Raw genomic sequence first — 18,554 nt, forward strand, 5'->3', positions numbered from 1 at the left:
TGCACCGTTGTGACGAAAAGAGAGCTGAGCCAGAAGGCAAAGCTCTCGATCTACCGGTCAGTTTTCGTTCCTACCCTCACCTATGGTCATGAAGGTTGGGTCATGACCGAAAGAACGAGATCCAGGGTACAAGCGGCCGAAATGGGTTTCCTCAGGAGGGTGGCTGGTGTCTCCCTTAGAGATAGGGTGAGAAGCTCAGTCATCCGTGAGGAGCTCGGAGTAGAGCCGCTGCTCCTTCGCGTCGAAAGGAGCCAGTTGAGGTGGTTCGGGCATCTGGTAAGGATGCCCCCTGGGCGCCTCCCTAGGGAGGTGTTCCAGGCACGTCCAGCTGGGAGGAGGCCTCGGGGAAGACCCAGGACTAGGTGGAGGGATTATATCTCCAACCTGGCCTGGGAACGCCTTGGGATCCCCCAGTCGGAGCTGGTTAATGTGGCTCGGGAAAGGGAAGTTTGGGGTCCCCTGCTGGAGCTGCTACCCCCGCGACCCGAGACCGGATAAGCGGACGAAGATGGATGGATGGATGGATGGATGGTATTCAGCCATGCACTGCTTCTTGCTCTATGTGATAGTTTCCCATAGGGTTGAGGTATAGAGGGTTGGCATATGTTGTACTGATTGTACGTCACGGCGAGGCAAACGTGTAATTTTAGGTTACACAAATAAAACTAACCTCACTTGACTACTGGAAAACACAGTTGGTATAAACCGAATCAGTGTGACGTCTTGCTAACACAAAATCACTTCCAAGTAGACAAATGGCCGTTGCACTGTGGAGATTTGTGAAATCCGCAAACGCATTTATTTTTTGTCGTCATTTTCAGCCGTCACCGTTTAAGATGTATAGTTAACCACTGTGGTCCGACCCATCTGACCTGTGTTGCATTGCTAGCGTCTTTGATAAACCAAATCTAACGTTACCAACAGCAACGTATCACACGCCGGTCGGACTAACTGCTAGTTTCATTTTCGTTAGACAGTGTCTTCCAACAATTAAATTAGGTCTCACTTTTTAAGACCAATGATATCCGACCCACTCACTTTTACCATCTCTAATTCAGCGCATCTGTCTATTCACTTTTCAGAGCGCCTTCGGTCAAATCCATTCCACTCGAGGAATGCCCAAATACATTAAACTCCATTCCGCATATAAGCTACAGCCTTGAACTCCCATACTGTCACTAAACAAGCTGGGATTTAAGTTAATGTTCACAATTTTTTCGCCTGTTGCTTTTAAAAGGCATTATGTACAGTAGTCTTTGTTGCAGTATTGAATTACAGTTGCACTTACACTATGCTGTTAACGTTAACAGATATCTGACGTTTATGCTAGGCTAGCTAGCTGGCTACAGTAATGTTAACATCAATCAACCAGTGTTAGCAGCTCTTTAAATCCTGGCCAAAGAGAATAGCTAGTTGTACCAGTGCTATGAAAGCATCAAGCATGAATTTTAGATTAACGAGATGAGTTTATACAGTTGTTCTTCGTCTCCGTTTGCTCAGCGCTGTTAAATTGTATGTACGGGACGCAGGAGTTTTCGATCCAGAAGTTATTGGAAACAAACATTGGGATTGGGTCTATAATATTCTCAAGTTTGATCTTAAAAGTTCTACAAATGTTGGACCTTCCATAAAGTTCTACAGGCCTTACATGACATTGACGACAGTGCTGATTCACATTTGGGCAGCTGAATGAGTGGAAATGTCTGTGTATTGTAAGATTTACACGTTACGGAACAGTGGATTTGTTCTTGGTGTCCCTTCAAACCGAGCATCCGTTACCCAACCGCAGCTATCACACCTAATTAACAAGTAAGGAAGCAACGACAACATACACAACACTCCATGGACGTCTTTAAGTTGTTTTATATTAGATTTCATGAACTATTAGATATTGAATATCTGAGCGGGCAAAGCAAAGCCTTCTCCTTGGGTCCTCAGCACTGCCATCTGACAAAGGCCATGGAGGGGAAACACTGAGTGATGTCATGCTGCCCGGGGACCAAACACCATTTTCCTATGATGTGGATTATGTGTTAGGCGACACAATGTTTTCATACTCATTGGAGGCGGCGGCTTTCGAACACTCCATTTATGGAGGCTTGAGGTATCCAATGACTGAGACGGAGATGTAGCCAAGACTCACTTCTTACCACATGACTGCTGAAGGCCTGACAGCTCCATCCCCATTAGGACTTATTTGGAATAAAAAAGGTTTGGGTTATCACAGCCATTGGATAGGAAGTTTGGTAACTAGTCAATTCTACAGAAGAGGATTAGGGCTACATTTGAAACATGTGTTTGAGTTCTGAGAAAAAAAATCTGAGTTCTAAATTTAAAATCAGAATTCAGAGTTTAAAGTCTGAATTCTGACTTTAAACTCAGAACTCAAATACATTTTTCATATGTGGCCCTAATCATCTTCCAGATAGTTGAGAACTATTACTGGTGTGATTTTACATTTTGAGTTCCCATATGCCAACAGATCGACGCAGTCAGATAATGGATCTGTCTACAGGCACTTGACACACACACCAAAAATGTGACAGAAACAAGATACTGTACAGTAAGCTGACTGCAAGAACACGGAAAAAGTATCAGTCCGTCTCTGGGAACAGCAACATGTGCCAGTCAGAAAGGTGATGGCATGGTTGCACGCAGTTGGTGACCTTTAGGTAGAACAAAAAGAGCTGTCAACAATCAAAAAGTCCCCTAGCTAGTTTTCTTGTTGCCAGGTGTGACATTTTTTCCTGTATTTATTATCACAGTGTAATCGTCTTGTCCTCAATACATGTATTCAGTTCATCATGCAGCATCAGCTAGTTTGGCATGTTGGTTGTTCCAAATGGCAGCAAAAGGTTACTGTATTTGAGGACCGCAGAGCCACAATGTTACATAATGTGAGTAAACTGTGCACTCTACCAACTTGACTGGTCTGGGATGCTTCATAGCCAAGGACAACAAAGGAACAGAACATGAAGAAAAAGGTTATAGTTTAAACATTCAATTGCGGTTCGATGAAAAACATGAGCAAGTAGCTATGTTTCCATCCACACGTTTTTATGCGAATTAAGTGATATAGAATGGAAACCTAATGAAAACTTATGGAAACACTAAAAATATACAGCTTAAAAAATGTGTTTTGAACATTAAAGAATGTAAACATGTTCTAGTAGAAACACAAAATACCAGTGTATATATATAGCTGGGTAGCTTAAAGTCGAATATTATCATAATTTATTAGTTGATTTATATTTTGATATAATTGAAATCTGTGAAGTAACTAGTTGCTATCAAATAAATGGATTGGAGTAAAAAGTACGATATTTAGTATAAGGTAGTATCAAATGGAAATACTCAACAGAGACAACTCATTATCAGAAGCATCTAAGATGTAACTTACAATAAGACCAAGATGCAGGTGTTATATCAAATGAAAATGAAATATAAATACCATGTTAATATTACACTTATAATATTTTGCATAAATAATCCAGCGCCTCTTAAATCATTTAAGTTTTTTTCCCCCATTCTCGCTTTGTCTCCCTCCCTCAACACCGTATCTGGATTTTTTGTTTATCAGTTGCTTATCTGCTTACCTTGTCACTATTGGCGATGTTGTTTTTGACATCAAAGTACTCTATTTATCATTTTGAGAATATCTCAAAATTGCACCCGCTTTGATAGGCCGGTTACACACTGAATGCGTCGCGTGAGCGTGGCGTTTCTGTTGCGTCTCAGAAGCGTGGCAGCTACGTGGATTTTTCTGTGTCCTACACACCAGAAGCGTGTCTGACGCGGCGCTGCTCCTGCTACTAGGTACAGGGAGGGCTGATCTCGCGACATAGTGCCGACAGAATGGTGGGCTGTCTGTTTATAACAACTTTGTGTAGCTGTAAAGAGCCTATATAGCCTATCTGATGTTGGACCGTCACTCAGAACACACACTACGTTGTTATTGTAGCCTATCCTACCCTTTATTTATAGGCTTGTTCAATGTACGGGGAGAGAGTTGTTAAACATAAATATATAGCCTACTGATTTGATTAAAGCAAGACAACGTTGGCAGTATTGACTGCAAAATATGTTACAGAATATTTCGTTCTGTATGACAGGTGCAATATTTGAAAATCTTTTCTCTGAAATTTTTTATTACATTTATATCTACATTGATGTCAAAACCTAGAGACTTTCAAACATCAAAATGTCATTGATTAATATGCATTTGTGTCTAAATGACATATAAACGTATTTTCCTATTCTATTTTGCCTGGAAATGCTTCCAACACGCTTGCATCTCACGTGAAAAATAGCCGTCGGTTCTATTTCTAGCGTCTCAGGCGCGGCTTGAGCCACGCGTCTCATGCAGGCCGTATGTAAGCTCTAACCTGTTAACATGGGAGCCGAAATATAAATGGACACGCCACGCGGCTGACACGCTCGCGCGATGCATCCAGTGTGTAACCGGCCTTACCGTTGCAGCTTTCCAACGAGTGCAATTAAATTCCTTTCAGAAACATTTTAATCCAGCATGGAACGGCAGTGTTTTTTAGAGATTTTATAAAAAGGAATTGCTGTTGTTGTTAGCCGTTAGCTGAAGACAAGGTGTATCCCATTGGGCCGAGTCCGTCGAGTAATCAGAGGCGCGTTTCTCACTGGGCATGTGTGTGTAAAAGTGCCATCTCAGAGGCCATGCGCAATATATTTATGGTGAATGTAGGTGCCTCAGCTATTTGGGTTTTGGAATGATTTTCAGCCCCATTTCTACATGGAAATCTCACCCTGTGCATCTTTTCAAAGTAACAAGTCCTCAGATATTGAGGAAATGAAAGAGAAAGAGAGTTGGAGTGAGAGAAGAGAGGTGGGATAACAGAGTAAACAAGACAGGGAAAGACAGATGGCGGGATATGTAAAGGTGGAGAGTAGGTTGGATGACAGGAGCAAGTTGCACATGGTCCCATCTGAAAAAGCCATCAGTCTCTACAGCACTCGCATGACAGGGTGAATGGTAGTAACAAGCAAAAGGATAGATGACATGTTTCATATGGATGTGTTCCACAGCCAAGCAGAGTTCTACACGAAACCAAAAGAATAACAAGCAAAAAGGTGACATTTTGCTGGTTCAGGTTCTGCTTGGTGTCAATCAAGCACAGTCTATACATGCCCACACAGTACAGAGACAACAATGGTACGAAATATAAGTAAAAACACCTTTCTGGAAGGGCCGTGGGCGTGTATAGCATTTAAATGTTGTGTCCACCCAAATTACAAAAACACGTGCAGTATTTGTGAGACAATTTCTTCAGTAGAAAGGAGTTGAAAGTAGTTCCAACAAAAGCACACAGTAAAGTCTGTGGATTGTCAAGAGTTGTAATACTATGAGCACCACAATTCCAATTTTCCTCGCCTCCATTGTATTGAGGTGAATGCAGAAATCTCAAAACCGGGACAAATAGATTGCAAATTATCACTGTGCCTAACCCTGTCTTCCTAAAATTAGGTTTAAATACTCTGCAAGAGCAAATATATTGAGAGAGAAAAGTATTGCCTCCTGAATTGATTTTTTAAATCAAGAACATTTGCCAAGCAAGCTCATTTTTGATGAACATATCTGCAAAACTATAAAATATACTGACTAACGTATCTATAGTTTTTGTTATGTTGGTATGACAACTCAAAGCACTTCCCAGTAAGCACACATACGTCGCGGCGACGTATTGGCGATGTAATCAAAATGCATCGGGGATACGTAGTATTTTGGTAGTTAGCTCACTGGCACGACGTCCCCGCAACGTCGCTGCGCTACGTTTCAGCGACATATAGCCGCTCTCTCTGCGACGTATACATATATACATCGTTCTAACGTATGCCATACGTCGTAGAGATGCAGGCAATATACATCGTTCTAACGTATGCCATACATCGTAGAGATGTAGGCTTATATACGTCGTTCTAACGTATGCAATACATCGTAGAGATGTAGGCTTACATACGTCGTTCTAACGTATGCAATACATCGTAGAGATGTAGGCTTATATACGTCGTTCTAACGTATGCAATACATTGTAGAGATGCAGGCTTATATACATCGTTCTAACATCTGCTATATATCTTACAGATGTGGTCATCTTCCTGTTATACACAGTACAGATGTCAGGCTCTACATCCACCAGATATCATTTATACCGTCTGCAGATGTCAGGCGCTATATACCGTATATGTTATCCTAACATACCTTTACTCTTTAAATGTTGATAAAATAAATTACAAATTACTTACCTTAGTACACCGAGAATATTTTAGATAGGGGGCCTAATTAACATTTTACTGCTATAACTACTACTACTTTATAATAAACTATAGCTACAGTCCAATAATACCAGTCTAATCTGTAGAAATCATAGTCTAGAAGAGGGGTCACCAACCTTTTAGAAACTGAGAGCTACTTCATGGGTACCGAGTCATGTGAAGGGCTACCAGTTTGATACGCTCTTCTGAAATAACAAATTTGCTCAGTTTGCCTTTAGTTATATATGATTATTAATGATTAATGATAGTCATCTATGTGAAGACACTGATTACGTTAATGATTTCTCACAATAATTATCAACAATGACTTAACAAGGTGGGAAACAGATAATGTCAATATTCAATTTTCATTTTTAGAACAGGCCTGAGGGCTACTCATGTGGTCCTTGGGGGCTACCTGCTGCCCGCGGGCACCATGTTGGTGACCCCTGGTCTAGAAGATGACAAACAATTATTAACCTAATTACTTGAAAACATCTTAAATCACTCTGTAGGATCGCTGGTATACACAAGACCAGTAAACTTCTCACTTTTTGCTGAACAAACATTTATTTTGAACTATATAATTAATCAATAAACATAAAAAACATTAACAAATATTAAAACATTAAACATTAAAATAAAGAATTATCTTGGCCGGCGGTGGTGGCGATTAGGTGCCAGCCGGAGAAACTCTTTGATGGCCTTCTCGGCCTCTGCTTCCGTCGGCGCCTGGAGGACTGGGTTCCTCATTACTGCTGCTGTAATAAAATCGTTGGATTCGAATTATTATACTATTTATTTTGTTTTATCTAGTCTTCTCAGTTTTCTATAGAGGTAAATATAGTATATAATGGTTTCTGCACAGCAAGTGAATAAGAGACTGGTTTAATTTAGTGGAATATATATATTTAAAAAATTTAATAATTCTGGATTCGCTTCTAGTGAATGTTAAAAATGTTAAAAACGTAACGTTTTAACCAAGGACCCTTTCAGTGTTCGGGCTGGTAAGTTGATATACCCCGAAACAAATTATCCGCTGAAATATAGACGTTTCTTTCGCCATGCAAAGTCTATGTGAAAAGTCTTTCTGGGCCATGGGGTGCAGTACCACCGTTATCCGCTAAGCCCATGGTGGCTTTTGGAGGCCCTCGGCGCTCTTCCTGGAGGCTTGGCCAGACCCACATCAAGATGTTGCCATCCTCCCGACTTTGATCGACACTGACGGAGACTGACAGTTGGATCACTGTCGATTCACTCATGTATCCTTCCGCGCTGAAGTATTTATGCTTCCGCCGAGTCGAGCTCTCGTTAGCACGTAGCTAGATCCTTTCAATAGAACACAACTTAATAACAATTATTTGTCTGTTTCATTCTAATATAAATAGGGTAAAGGGTTTGAAAATTAAATTCTTCAATATGCTACTGTTTGTGAATATAAATATAAATTATTACATAGGCCTACTCCTCATTAACATGAATAAAAATGATTCAAAGGGACACTTCACCATTTATTTTGCCATTGTCTACTATGTGAAGACATATGGCTACTCAAAGATAATTTACACAAGATTATTATAGAAAATAGCACACTAACACATTAAAAGTTGCTGGGCAGAATTCAGATTCACTGTCCATCACATCAACACTGTGTGTAGTAAAGATGTCCAGACGCTCATTAAACGATGCTTCCAAATGACACGTGAACAACTGAGGAACTTTTAATACATCGTTCCGACATAGTTAATACGTCGCTGCGATGTATAGATTGCGATCATAATAAGACGTCCAGACGCTCAATAAACGACGCTTCATTATGACCTGCGAACAACTGAGGAACTTTTAATACATCTCACCGACATAGTTAATACGTCGCTGCGATGTATAGATTGCGATCATAATAAGACCTCCAGACGCTCAATAAACGATGCTTCATTATTCTTCTTTATGACCCGCGATCAATTGCAGACGAAGCGATCAATTGCATACATCGTGCCGACGTATGTGTGCTTACTGGGGAGAGGCTGTTGCCCTGGTTAAATATCGAAAAGTCAACGGTAAGACAGGATATGTTTACTTTTTAAATATTCCACTAAATCCATGCCTTTGCCCTTACCAAATGGGTTTCCGTTGCCTAAAACTGAGCATGATCTGGATGAGTTACATAGGTAAACTAACCCTTTCTATGACAACACACATAGATACATGGGCAATACATAACAGGAGATTACTTATAATCATCTGCCATCATGGATAAAAACAAAAAAAGATAGACGTAGATATTCCTGTGTTCATAATCTATAATACATCATGAAACATTCCTAATTTAAAGCTCCAGACAGAATGGTAGCCTTTAACCGCCTACCCCTGCGTCACATCACGTAGTTCTTTTTTACAACACTGCAAACTCTTAATGAACAATGTTTGTCCCGTTACAGGCATTTGCAGGACACTGATCACGGGTGACAATGCAGGTCAGCCGGATTTGAACCAGAACTAATCATACAGGCATGTCGGTGTGACATCACAGGCTCTGAGCGACAGCACTAATTGTAGACTGCCGTGCTGATTACCATCTGATACCCTTCCAGATGGGCAGTCTGGTTATAGGCTTGATACAGGGGACAATTAAGGACCACACTATTGTTGGAGTAGTGTGAGGTTTGAGAGACGGAGCATGATGGATGCTGGTGGAACTCTGGATTTGGTATGAGCAGGGCTAGAAATGCTAATCTCATCAATCTCTGAGGTCACTAAAGATGCAGTAATGTGGTGCGAGGAGAAGCGGCAGCTAAGAATATAGTTCTAAAAATAACAAGTATGGTCATATAGATGAGTTCATTCCCAATTGAAAAGATATGCACCATGCTCTGCTGGGAAAATGTCAGGGGAACTGCTAACTAGCTAACTGCAGCTAACTGTTTGTTTCTTTAAAATCATAAATATTCAAAAACTAATACCAAGTGTACTAGATACTCATTTATCTTAGAATACAGTATGTATACCCCAGGAACTTATTTACATTTCAGAAAGACAGATGACATAAATTAAAAACGAGTGCTTTACAGAAGCTAGTTGAACAACGTTAGCTGTGCTAGCTAGCTAGCTTGATTTGAACCGAATATCAGCCTTGCTTGCATTAACTTAATTGCATTTTTGTCGATTCACAACAGGGACTTAAATGAAAGTGGCAGGCGATGTTAATGTGGGCAATTTTCCCAGGAAAAAAAAAAACAGATAAAAACAAATTAATATTCTAAACCAATTCCTCTCTGAGAATCTGCCCCCTCCTGAACCCATGGGTGGTCTTTTCAAATGCAAAATACTGCACAAAGACAGAACAAGGGTAAGAGACCAAGAGCATGGGATAGAGACACACAGAGAGTAAAACAGGCAGATGGAGAAAGACAAAAACAGGGAAGGAGATTATGCCGACTAACAACTCTGGGAAAATGGAGGACGGTCGAAGCGTGTGGGCATTAAGAGATAAATGAGTGAAAAAAATGTATGTGGGAAAGATTGTTGACATGCACGAAGGAAAATTTGATTGAACTCTAATTGCTGGGGCTTTAAGTTCTAGTGTGTGTGTGTGTGTGTGTGTGTGTGTGTGTGTATGAAAAGCAGACTACAAAAAGCTGCGTGTAGCCAACAACTTACTGTGTTGTGGTGTTTGTAATTCCTGCTTACAGGCAACGTGCCCTAATGAAACAATGACTTTAATTGCATTTCTACTGCCATCCAGCAACATGGGAAAATGAAAACACAACATGAGCCTCAGTCTCCAAAGAACTCATTATTAAAAACAATGGAGAGCTGCATTGTTTTTATTTATTTAGCTGAGGGGGGCAACAGCACTGTAGGAGTTGGCTTTATGGTGCTCCAGGGCTGCTTTTACTTTTTATGATTCTGACATACTGTATTTACAGATACGCCGGTACATAACCACATGGGTAGTTCTGAACACACAGATACCACACGCACAAATAAACATACAAACCTTCATGTTTAGCTTTAACCATACGTGTGTAGACATGTGTAATGGCCCCTGTGTACTCTCCCTATTTCTTTCTTTTCTGGACTCCGTCCTGGCCTCTCTGTGTATGTGTGTATGTGTGTATGTGTGTGTGTGTGTGTGTGTGTGTGTGTGTGTGTGTGTGTGTGTGGTGGCTGACCTCCCTTTACAAACCTCCTGGCCCTCCCAAAAAGCCACTTCTGATCACAGCGGAAACTGTGCATCAATGTGAAAAGGCCAGTCTGGAAGTTTTTACTACACTTTAACACAGTTGGGGGTCGAAGCACAGGGTCCCAGGTCTCCCATGGAAACAAGCATCTGTGAATTGAACAACTACGAGTGACAAGCTGCAGGGGTTTAGTGCAATCAGATTAGTCAATGTGGTCAGGGTTTAATATTTACTGTAAATAAATAAAAATGTAAATTGCTGACAAAATCGGCAATCTGTGTGGGTCAATTAAAGTCTGATGGAAAACTGACACTGCACAGGAAAAATTAGCCGATTTGACTTGTTGAATCGGCCAGTGGGCAGTCGGACTCAATGACCAATCTGATTGGTGGAGTGCTAGCCCTTGACTAGCGAATCAGTGCATGAGAAAACCGGAGCTGACAACGCCAGTATCTTCTTTTTACTAGCCATCGTATTTTCTTCCGTTCAGCGAGTAATGACAACGATCCTTCTTGACTACTATCTATACTCTCTGATGAAAACAATGACTGACGACAGCGTGCTCTGTGTTTACTAGGTCTAGAGAGATGTTCCGTCATTTCCGCTTTTCATTTTTTGGGCGACAATACAGATTAGCTCCGCCTGCTGTTATGGAGACGTATTACATCTCGCTCGCGCGCAGAACGTACGCTCAAGTCGGCGTCGCTTCGGTGTGTTCCGAGGCACTTTTTTGACCTCGGGGAGCCGACTGATCAGTCCGACTGCCTTTTCTGCCGCGGGTAGGCCGTCTGGTTGGTGTGTCAGAGCTTTTAAAGAGAACATAATGATTCTACCTTTACATTTACCCACCATCCTTAGACAAGAGTACAAAAGGCTTCAGTTCCCCAATTACCAATATTACAGTCAACCAATAGTAGCAACAAAAATATAATGACCATGTAAAGGGTTTGAGCTATGCATATTATGTACTATTTCTACGTGGTGTTCTGCTGTACCAAATAACACTTGAAACAAAAATAGTCCTTTTCCTGCACTTGTAATTTCAGCTTTAAACTTTCCTTATGTAAAGTTAACTAAACACTCTGCTCTTGCTGCTTCACATCACACAGATATCATGGTAAAGATCATTCACAGCTGGGAGCTGCCAGTTAAAAACACTTCTTTTGCTACACAGTGAGGGACTAAACCAAGTGACAATTTCCGAGCCTGAAAAGTGAAGCCAATGTGGAACCTGCATTCTATCTAATTTCCAAACAGGGGGCGACTCCACTGGCTCTGATAAAGAAGTCAGTTTCTAAAGAAGTCTATGGGGGAAGGACCCTACGTCTGCCTTGATTTTTTACCTAAATAAACTGACTGCTATAGATGAGTAACCCTCCCCAGCTCCGCCCTTTTGTCCAAATATGGTCACTTCCGACTCCAAAATACCAAGACGGTTACGTCCAAAATGCAAACTCCTGGTTTCAAAACGGCAGTCCACAAACCAATAAGTGACGTCACCGGTGCTACGTCCATTATTTTTTTTTACAGTCTATGGACTAAATGCCTTGTTCACTGGCTGCTTGATAGCACTTGCTAGGTGCAGATGGGAGTCCATTTGTATTCACATTCCCAGATTTTCAAAACCAGCAACCTTGCCTTGATCACAGGCCTTCAACTTTCACATCCCACCTGGTCAGCAGCTTTATGGGGCCTTGAGTGTTCTACCGGGGGTCTTGAATCTTCATGGTGACTGGAGTGTTGGGGAGGAAGGGCTCGCCCTCAGTCAGGTTTATGAGCTGCTAGGAGCTTTGAGAATTGGCCAGTGCTGATACATTTCTATGAGTTATTTCCCCACTCATTGAACATCTCACTGATGGAGATATGAATGTGGACAGCACAGTAAAATCACCCAGTGTGGGAATTAAGCTTATGGATAGAGAGAGCTACATACTGCTTTGTACACACAAACACACACACACAAACACTTAAAGTGCTCATATTATGCTTTTTTCCTTTATTGTGTTATATATCTTTTTTGTGCACGTTATGGGTTTACAAAGTGAAAAAGCCCAAAGTCCACCCCAAAGGGACTTACCATCTCCAACAGAAAACACTGTTCACAAACTGCTCCAAACAGCTCTATTGTAGTCCAGCCTTTACTTCAGAGACGTTATAATGCTCGCCTAGCTGCTAGCGTGGCACGCCCTCATACTCTGCTTCTGACTGGCTAGTAGTCCTTACCTAGCTACTGCGCATATGCGACTCCCAACAAAGATGGAACAGAAGTGAGATGTCTCACTCTGTAGCTAAAACAGAGAGCTCAACACACAGGGTGAAAAGAGGAGCTGCAGCAATGTGCAGTACAACAAAAATATGGTGTTTTTTGAAAATTAAACCATGTATACCTATTCTGACATAACCTCTAAATACAATTATGAACCTGAAGATGAGCATAATATGAGCACGTTAACTTAAGCACACTTATGATCACAGACATTGTTCAAGTAAAAAGTTTATTTGTTATGTGAAATTCAATTAAAACTGTTGGTTAGACAAAACTAGCACTTTTAAGCTTGGTCTTTAGGAAATAGTGATTTCCATTTGTGACCATTTTCTGACATTTTATAGATGATACGGTTGAGAAAATAACTAGCTAAATAATCAACAATAAAAATAGTCAAAAATTTGAGGTGGGGAGAAAGTTGCATTTTACCTTCTTAAAATTTGATAGCCGACAATGTACATATGGGAGAGTGATTGATATGACATGCAACAAAGGAATTACATTAGGGTGGTTCCACCTACGTGGTATGTGTCTTAACTAGATCTTAACTAAATGATATCTCGGTATTCTAACCCTTTGTGTTGTTCTCGGGTTAAATTTGATCCGTTTTTTTATATCAGGAATATGGGTTTCTTTTAACCAGATTGCCCAAAAATATCGTCAAGTATCAAGTAAGTATCGAAAGTAAGTATCGAAAAATATGCCAAAAAAAAAGTATTAAGTATTAAGTATTTTCAATTTTGACACGGAAGGACAACAAGTTCATGGTCGACGGGAAGACAACAAGGGTTAAGCCTGAATGGCGGTACACTATATACATCTCGGTATTTTCTACGAAGTGGACTAAATGTTCAGTTGTAAGTCAAAGCCACATATGAGATGTCAAAAAAACATTCCAGATTGGGTAGTATTTTCTACCTTGTTAGTCCAGGACTGGTTATCAGTATTGTCTTATTTTAAATGTTCACAAAAAGCAACGGTTTATGGAGTAGCATCAAATTATGATTTTAAAAAGATTATAACTTCCACTCTAGCAGTTGCTGCTGTCTAAAAAACATTTCTGTCTCCTGCTGTCTTTTTATTTATTTATTTATTTTTTTATCTCTGAGCTCTACCTCCCTCCATCTGTCTCCCTCAACTTTGTCCCCTATATCTTCTTCTACTGTTCGCTTGTCTACTCCCACTAATAATTTGGCTTTCCAGTCACAGCTCCTCCAAACACCCACTCACCTCACACACCCACCGACCGATATCCTGCCAAGGAACACACACACACACACACACACACACACACACACACACACACACAAAACAACCCCTGCTCTGTAATAGAGAGGCAGGGTTTTGGATGGTGACACCACGTATCCATCACTGGGGCTTATCTGTCGGTCGAGTTGGGAGGTTCAACACAAAGCAGCCAGATGTAGAGGCTTCTCTGCTCTTCTGCAAACCACCTAGTGCACTGCACCGCATGGGGTGGGGACGTGGATGGGAGAGCACCAGCTGTTCTGTCCCGGCAAATAAACAAACATGTTCGGGAAGGGGGGGGGGGGAAACAAAAGTGCCGCAAATGAACAGGTTTGCTGGCTGATTTAATAAAGGAACTTTCATCTTCTTTATAGGCATCTGGCCAGTCTGAAAACATACTCCAACTTTTTGGGAAATATGCTCATTTGCTATTTTTATTTTTCCAAAAGTGAAATGAGATGCATGATTTGTGAGCTAGAGTCAGAATAATTGGCTCTGTCCAAAGTTGATAAAAAAAATGCCCCAAACAAAACCTTTAAAAACGTTAATGCTCATTTGATTAAGTCATACACCAACGGAAATGCATAAAAACTAGAGCTGCAAAGATTAAGTTGTCAACTATTAAATTAATCACGGACCGGTTTTAGTTATTTTCTATCAACAAAAAAAAAGATTCTCTGATTCCAGCTTCTTAAATGTGAATATTTTCTAGTTTCTTCACTCCTCTGTTAGCCTGACAAGCCAGACCCACATCAAGATGTTGGGTCTGGGAACTCACCATTGGCAGGGCTCAATCCGAGGGACGGGATAAACGGTTGTCTTTCAAATTCCCTCTGCACTCATAGCCAACCAGCGCAACGCTAGTTGATAAAATAAACTTTTGCAGCAGCAGCCATCTTCTTTGTTTTCAAGTAGCAGGGAATCTCTGCCGTCATGTTGTTAAGCCCGCCCACCGACTCTATACACGATGTGATTGGCCTGACTAGAGTTTGGTTTTTCCAGCTCGCAAGCCAACGGTGAGTTGCTAGACTGAACCTGGCTGCAAATTACATTTGCTGCCGCTAGGGTGTGTCTAGATTTCTAGGCTACTCCTCTGTGACAGTAACCTGAAAATCTTTGAGTTGTGGACAAAACGAAACATTTGAGGACGCCTTAATGGGGTTTGGAAAACACGGACCGAAATTTTACACCATTTTCTGACATTTTATACACCAAAACAACTAATCGATTAATCAAGAAAATAATCAACAGATTAATTGTCTATGTAAATAATCGTTAGTTGCAGCCCTAATAAAAACGTGATAGAACCAAAAGACATATCCTATGATTCATTAAAAACTGTATTTGTCTGAAAAATAAATACATAAATAAATATTTTAATAATAAAACTAAAAGAGACAACTATATTTTTAATTGACATTTTTTTCTGAGACAATTCATTGTTCCGTAAAATTTGGAATTGTTACAGCACTAAACTTGTGTACATGAAAATAGATAAGTACATTATTTAAGTATGTTAACTTACATACGTAAATTAAAATAAGTCAATTTTGACTTTGGGTTTGACACGGGACAGGAACAGCGGTCTCCGGGGTGAAAGTCCTGTGTTTGTTTGATCCATTTGTTGTGTTCTTGGACAAAACTGAGACGGATATTTCTTTTCAGACTTTACTTACTTTCAGCATTACTTTAAAACTCGTAGCATTTATTCAACTCCCTTGTAGGTAGGTAAGGTGTGTAGAAGAAGACTTCTACACACCTTTTCCTCTTCTTCTACCCTTACCACTCTATATATTCTCTTCATTACACCAATCATAGTGCCACCTACTGGTGGTGGAGCATATGCATAAATGCCAGTGTCTGCAAACACAACACCATCCACGACCTCCTTCCTGTGTGGACTTTGGTGCTCGTTATACTACTACTGTACTCAAAGCCGGTGCGTCATATAGACGCTAAAGGCTGGGGGCTACTAACCAAGCTGCCGTATTTGATGAGTTGGAAGTTAGAATGGGTTGCTTCAGTTGTCATTTAGTTGTTAGAGTTAACTTTGTCTGTCTGCCATTTGGTGCTGACCAGGAAGTGTACAGTGGCTATAAAAATGAACCAAAACCATGAATTTGGGGGCTATAAAACCAAAACAATAAGCTGAATCACGCTAGTGAAAGTAATGATTAGAGCAGAATTAAAAGGAATCAGATGGGAATTAGAAAGAGCAACGAGTAGGAGGAGGCATGTGCGTCATATTCCTGGTGCAAATGTTTTCATGCATTCGGGACACGTGCACGTCTGGTGGATAGGATGATAACCTTTATGATGTCATTAGCGGTATCTGGTAGCACTCAGTGGCTATCACTAATCGCAAAGTCATGATTTACAGCAGTGGATCAGCACGCACGCACACACACACACACACACACACACACACACACACACACACACACGAGATACTTGTAATACTGGGAACATGGCCATGTCATCTGCAGACAATATTCCAGGATGTAGATAATATAAATGAAACTTGTTGCAGAGTTGACATAAAGGCTGACTATTGGAGACAATTGATTTTGTAGATAGTTTGCCTCGGTTGGCTAGGTCTGTAGACTTGCCTATTTCAAGATTATTATTATTATTTTTTTTTTTTTTAAGAAAAAGAACAAGGGTCAAAAATCGATGCAGAAGAGGCTAAAATATTTGAAATATCCTAACGTTTAGGGGCCAAGCTAAATAACCCCTTGATCCTACACTTCCCATCATGCAACTGGGTAGCCTCTTTTGTTTAAGCATCCCTACCTGGTACATGCTCATGTCTTTTAAACTCTGTGCATAGAGTTTGTAACAAAGACTTTCAGTTACAATCTTTAGATGACATCACCAGGGTTATTTATTTTTTCAGACTTAGAAAGCTGCCTCCAGCATTACACTAGACATTACACAATCGTCTTCACAGGATGACTAGTACTTCCTATGATGACTTGACTGAAGTTGATGTGTAAAAACAGTGGGCTGCCCCTTTAACCTCACAAATATGAATGGAATCCAAGAAACTAGCTAAAAAGCTGATCAAGACAACCTTAGCTAACCTTTCCTACATAAATGAGGTTGTGTTTTTTATCTTCCCCCCCCCAACATCTTGTGTTGCGATACTATAAAATATGTTATTCACAATCCAGAAGCCTGTTCATATTTAGTATCTGGACGGACGACCAGGACAAATACAGAGTGCGATTTCTAAAGTTAGTTTCGAGATTCTACAGATGCAATAAAACGTATCATCCTAACTTTCCGTCATGGTAATTGATAGGCTGTCTGGGGGAAAAGAAGCATTCCTGTAGCGTGACTCCCGTGTCTCAATTTTACTAATAGGACATTCTGGCTCGGAGAAAACAAGGAGCTCGTATCGGAGAGCGGCCAGAGAATGCAGCAAGGCAGACACAACAACTCCAAGAGAAAGGAAAGAGAGAGAGAGAGAGAGAGAGAGAGAGAGAGAGAGAGAGAGAGAGAGAGAGAGAGAGAGAGAGAGAGAGGGAGTTGGGTGGAAGAGAGGGATGGAAGATCAAAGAGTGAAGAGGAAGAAAGGGAATGAAAAGAACGAGAGAAAGAAATGGAAGATTTGCCAAAGTGGTAGTCTCTGTTTTTTTCGTTTCACGCTGACGGATGAGGTCCGAGAGCTGTGAAATTCTAGTCGTGGAGTGGGATGGGGTGGGACGAACACGCACGCACACACACACACACACACATATATATATATTCACAAGTGTTTATGCTAGCAGATGCTACAGACATACCTGATGGAAAGACCATTCTGCAGTGGTTTTTCATCATATTGCATCATCTCCTAATATAACAAAGTCTGGTAATGTGAGGTTCTGCTGTGAAATAATAGTAAAAGCAGCCGAGCCCAAGGGAGTTATGTTTGTAGTAGAAGAATATGACTTGGAGTGGATGTTAATCATGAGAGTGATTAACTCTCTCAAACTCTTGGGAAATGTTGCAATCTTGCCAAAGAAGATGCACTCTACTGCTGCTCTCCAACCGCTGAAACACATCGCAGCCAGCCAACGCAAACAAAGAAGAAGAAACTCTTGGTTAAATGGCAACGTTAAGACAAAAACATCAAACGTACCCGATTGGTTGACTTTGCTCGGCATTTCCACAGAAATCCAAAGATTGAACTAATTTAAGGAATAAACACTGAACATGGGTTTACTGATATTAATGAAACAAGGCCTTCCTGTTGGGCATGCACTTTCTGACTTCCTTAAGTCAGGTGTGGCGCTTCATTTTCTTCTTCATGGTATTCTTCTTCTTCTTTTGATGTTTTTTTGGCGGTTGCAAACAACTGTATTGGTGTGCATTACCGCCACCTTCTGAAAGGGAGTGTGGATCAGAATGGCCCAGTTAGTTTCCAAAAATTAAAATACTGCGCTATACCCCACATGCCCTGAATTCGATTGTTAGATTTTCTTTAATAACACTCCACACATACTTGTTATACTAGTCTCCAATGGTCCTGTTTTTTATAATTCTATTATAATTTCCTTTCTTTATCAGGGGTAGATGCATAGACTGTG

General features: G+C 40.7%; 2 long non-coding RNA genes across 2 annotated transcripts in view; one reads left to right on the forward strand and one right to left on the reverse strand.

The window, feature by feature from the left end:
• LOC118494267 overlaps positions 1-18,554 on the reverse strand; it is a 188,985-nt gene that overhangs the window by 72,457 nt on the left and 97,974 nt on the right. The window lies entirely within an intron of this gene.
• LOC118494268 lies at positions 1,514-17,448 on the forward strand. Its single transcript, XR_004896389.1, has 3 exons — positions 1,514-1,573; positions 15,714-15,717; positions 17,435-17,448. It is a non-coding gene; the product is annotated as an uncharacterized LOC118494268 (long non-coding RNA).

The sequence above is a fragment of the Sander lucioperca genome, chromosome 22 (assembly GCF_008315115.2).
Source record: "Sander lucioperca isolate FBNREF2018 chromosome 22, SLUC_FBN_1.2, whole genome shotgun sequence".
NCBI classification, from domain to species: Eukaryota; Metazoa; Chordata; class Actinopteri; order Perciformes; family Percidae; genus Sander; species Sander lucioperca.